Raw genomic sequence first — 4,809 nt, forward strand, 5'->3', positions numbered from 1 at the left:
GAAAATCTTCCTGAGGGGGTCTGAAGCACCTGCTGCTGGAGGGAAGGAGGGAGCTGTGCATTGGGATTGAGGAGCAGCGTGAGGAGGGGGGCCTGTGGTGGGGATTGAGGGGCACTGGGAATAGGAGGGGGCTGTGGTTGGGACAGAGGAGAAGGGTGGAAGAGGAGCAGGCTCTGGTTGGGAGTGAGGAGCAGTGAGCATAGGAGGAATTGAGGGTTGGGATTGAGGGGCACTGGGAAAAGAGGGGACATGAGTTTAGGCTGAAGAGCATCCTCGTTTGGGGATCCAGCAGGAAAGGGGAAGGCAGCAGGTGATTCTAATTCCTTAGGGATATTCTGTGTGTTTGTATGTGTTTGTGTGTGTGTGTGTGTGTGTGTGTGTGTGTGTGTGCAGGGAAGGAACATGCTCTATGCCCAGAGGCCTTTATTCCTCCAGGCTGTGAGGACAGAGGGGCTGTCAGGAAGTTGCCCCTTCAAACCCACACACAAAAAGGCCCCTCTGAGGAAAGGGAAAATCCTGAAGAGAAAAAGTAACATCAAAGTGGATGTGAGAAAGACTCTATAAGATCTTGGTGAGTAGTTTATCACCTGACCAGGGACTTGAACCCTGGACCCTCAGATTAAAAGTCTGATGCTCTGCCAACTGAGCTAGCCAGGCTCACAAAGCAAAAGAGCAAGTTGGTGCAGAGGAGAAACTAGTTAAGAAAACAAGAGCGGGAAACAATAGGGGAAACCTGCTGCTCTCTCTGGCCTGGTCAACACTATGAGCTTATATCAAATTTAGCAGCGTTAAATCACATTAACCCTGCACCCGTCCACACAACGAAGCCCTTTATATCGATATAAAGGGCTCTTAACATTGGTATCTCTACTCCTCCCCGACGAGGGGAGTAGCGCTGAAATCGGTATTGCCATGTCGGATTAGGGTTAGTGTGGCCGCAATTCAATGGTATTGGCCTCCAGGTGCTATCCCACAGTGCACCATTGTGACTGCTCTGGACAGCAAATCTGAACTCGGATGCACTGGCCAGGTTGACAGGAAAAGCCCCGCGAACTTTTGAATTTCATTTTCCTGTTTGCCCAGCGTGGAGCGCCGATCAGCACAGGTGACCATGCAGTCCCAGAATCAAAAAAGAGCTCCAGCATGGACCGTACGGGAGATACTGCAGCTGATCTCTGTATGGGGAGATGAATCTGTTCCATAAGAACGCCGTTCCAAAAGACAAAATGCCAAAGCATTTGAAAAAATCTCCAAGGCTATGGTGAAGAGAGGCCACAGCAGGGACTCAACACGGTGCTGAAACTTAAAGAGCTGAGACAAGTGTACCAGAAAGCCAAAGAATGAAATGGACGCTCATGGAGGGAGGGGCGACTGATGTCTGTAGCTATCCCATAGTTCCCGCACCTCTCCGAAAACCATTTGAATTCTTGGGTGAGTTCCCAAAGCCAGAAGGGTCAAAAATATTGTCGCAGGTGGTTCAGGGTATATGTTTCCCCACCCCCCGCAAAAGCAAAGGGAAAAAAATTGTTTCTCGCCTTTTTTCAATGTCACCGTATGTCCACTGGATGCTGCTGGCAGACGCGGTGCAGCAGTGCCTACACAGCAGCATCCACTTTCCTTCCCTTCCCACGTGCAGACGTTATAGTAGGACTGATATCTGTCATCATCGTCCTGTGAGTGCTCCTGGCTGGCCTTGGTGAGGTGGGCCAGGGATGCCTGGGCAAAAATGGGAATGACTCCCAGGTCATTCTCTTCTTTAAGCTTTGTCTCCTGGAGATTCAGTCCTGCCTGGAATTATCATAGTAGCTGGAGGCTGTTCTCCCTTCCCCGCTTTGAGCTCTACTTGCAGAGGCAATAAAGTCAGTGTTGTTTCAAATTCGTGCATTCTTTATTACTTCATCACACAAATGGGGTATAATGTTTAGCCCAGAAGCAGTGGGAGAGAAGGGAAGCAATGGGTGGGGTTGTTGCAGGGGCACCCCCTAGAATAGCATGCAGCTCATCATTTCTGCCAGATGTCTGGGATTCTGACCTGGAACCACCATTTGCCTCTCTAGGTCTTTAGTAGGCTTACCTGATAGTCTAGATAGGACTTACTCTCCATTAGACAAAACTTAAAGAAAGGAATGACCTGGGGAGTCATTCCCATTTTTGTCCATATACCCCCGGCTGACCTCACCAAGGCTAGCCAAGAGCACCCATGACAGCAACAGATAGTATAATATAACTTGTAACTGTCATTGTCAATTTGTAAAAACAACAGATGGGATGGGATGGGATGGCTTGGCTTGGCTGGAAACCATCTTTGGTGACTTGCCAAAAACGGTTTCCAAAAAATGGTTTCTGTAAAATCGGAATAATCCCATAGTGTAGACATACCCTGAGACAGCTTTAGAACCCTCTACCCACTATACAGCCAAGAGACAGCAACTCTCAGATCCTGTGTGGATTGTCTGATGGGCTTGGGGCCAAGAGCAAACTGCGTACCCCCTGCCAGAGCAGGAGAAGTAAAAATAGGGGCTTCCTGAAAAATGGGAAAGGAAGAAGAGAGAAGCAGAGAGACAAGTGGAAAAGGAAAAGAACGTGCAGACACAAGACCCTACCTAAATTCTCAAATAGATTACAGGAAAAAAAGAGAGAGAAGAACATAAAAAAATTTTAAAAATCTTTCAATAAGTACTGAACTAGAGACCTTTAAAACACTATTTTCACAACTTTACTTTTTTTTCTAAATTCTACCAAATCAAATTAAGACTTGCCACTAAAGAGAACTGCACAAAAGCTTTAAACAAATTCAGATAACAGAAAAGAAAACCAAAACATTTATTTTTAAATGTGTTTTATAAGAACTAACCACTCGAGTCTGTGTTCTTTTCCTCTCAGTTTCCCAAAAGGAAAGCAAGAACATTCATCAATAGCAGACAGCAGATGCATTAAAGCACCACTATCCACTCACTTCATGCTCAGAAAAAAACACTTTAATTCCTCATCGTGGTTAGCAAGGTCAGACACTTTCAACCACACTTCTCTAGTTACAAACTATAGAAATGATCCTTGAAAGTATAGTTTTAAGAAAGTTGTGCTCGGCTACACACCCAGGCTAATGTGCACAAGCTTTCTTCCCACGGTGAATGTTTTCATTACAGCAGGTTTCACACCCCAGCGAATTAAAGAACAAAAATCTAAAATCAGGTCCCCATTTCCTTAAAGCACAATCGAGACAGCTTTAGCACACTGGCCATTAGAAAATGTTTATGTCGCTATTTACAGAAACACACCTCCTGATTAGCATGTGGAGCTCCTAGCAACTAAATCAAACCCTCTTGCTTTGCCATACCTCTCACAGGCTCCTCCATACCACATGACAGCTTGTCAGGCACAGACAATCCGGACAGGTCAGCCCTTTCTTAGCATGCTCTGCAGCTGTTTCTCTCTGGCTTGCTCTCAAATTCACGCTGCACTAGAAGTTTTTGCAGGGTTTCTATGTTACCAGGTGGTACCTGCACTAAATCAGTGGCTCTCAACCTTTAGAGACACCTGTACCCCTTTCAGGAGTCTGATTTCTCTTGCATACCCCCAAATTTTACCTCACTTAAAAAGTACTTGCTTACAAAATCAGATGCAATATTTATAAAAATAAATCACTTGAAATATAAGTATTGTACTTACATTTCAGTGTATAGTACAGAGAAACAGTATAAACAAATCAATGTATGAATTTTAATTTGTTACAAATTTGCTAGTCCTTTCTATGTAGCCTGTTGTAAAACTAGGCAAATATCTAGATGAGTTGATGTACCCCCTGGAAGACCATTGGATACCCCTGTTTGAGAACCACAAGCACTAAATCACCCTTGCTTTTAGAACCGGTGCCACTTGAACCAAGGCATTCTGAACCATTTCAGTGCTAGTGGACAGTGGCAACACAGCTGCACTAGGTTTGTTGTTCCTCCCTGCACAATTCCCACTTGGAAAGAAGATATCTTCTGGTCTGAACCCTATTTACCATTGTGGAGCTGCATAGGCAACTTTCTCTGTGTCATGTGAGCAGAAGCCACACAATATATACTCCCTGTATGGCAGCAGCCATGGGTGGCGGGGGAGCCCCCACAGCCCCACACCACTGCGTATGGACCCTGCAGCTCCTACGAGTGGACCCCCAGAGCTCCCAGCCGCTGCGGATGGACCCAGGGTTTCCCAACAGGCCTTGATGGCAGGGAGGACCACGCAGCCCCACGTCATTGCTCACAGACCCTGCAGCGCCGAAGCCCCCGGAGCTCCCGGCCGCCCCAGGCAGTGAGAGGAGCTCCCACCGCTCAACACCACAGCAGAGCCCGGAGCTCCCAGTCACCGGGGGGGGGGGTGAGGAGATGCCGCAGCCCCCGGCCATTGCAGGTGGCCCCGCAGCTCCCAGCCGCCGCGGGCGGGCGGACGCCAGAGCCCCCCGCTGCCATCGGGACCCCGCGGCCGCCCCGGGCAGGACCCGTCACCCGCGACCGGCAGGAAACAGCCGCGCGCGGAAGCCCTCGCGCCCTGTGACCCCCCCGGGTGCTGCGGCTTCTCGCCAGGCGGGAGGCGGCGCCGGCTGCTGCGGTCTCGGTCCCTCCGCCCGGCAGCGGACCCGGCCCCGCGCGGCCTCGCGCCGCTTCTCGCGGGCGGCGCTGAGCTCTGAGCGCACAAGGCCCTGGCGGCTCCGCCCCGCATCGCTGTCAGACAACGTCACCAATGGGAGATGAGCCTGTCAGAAAGTCAGTTGGGGAGGGCCCAATGGGAGACCAGCTTTCAGAGACACACCCCACATGAGTGCCA

The 4,809-nt window shown here is 49.4% G+C and overlaps 2 non-coding genes across 2 annotated transcripts; both read right to left on the minus strand.

Moving 5' to 3' along the window:
• Positions 1 to 584: 584 nt before the first annotated feature.
• TRNAK-UUU lies at positions 585 to 657 on the minus strand. The gene has a single exon. It is a non-coding gene; the product is annotated as a tRNA-Lys (tRNA).
• A 2,195-nt stretch (positions 658 to 2,852) lies between these two features.
• Positions 2,853 to 3,070, minus strand: LOC123361114. The gene has a single exon (XR_006576108.1). It is a non-coding gene; the product is annotated as a small nucleolar RNA U3 (small nucleolar RNA).
• Positions 3,071 to 4,809: the final 1,739 nt, after the last annotated feature.

This window comes from Mauremys mutica, unplaced genomic scaffold (assembly GCF_020497125.1).
Source record: "Mauremys mutica isolate MM-2020 ecotype Southern unplaced genomic scaffold, ASM2049712v1 Super-Scaffold_100365, whole genome shotgun sequence".
Taxonomy (NCBI): Eukaryota; Metazoa; Chordata; order Testudines; family Geoemydidae; genus Mauremys; species Mauremys mutica.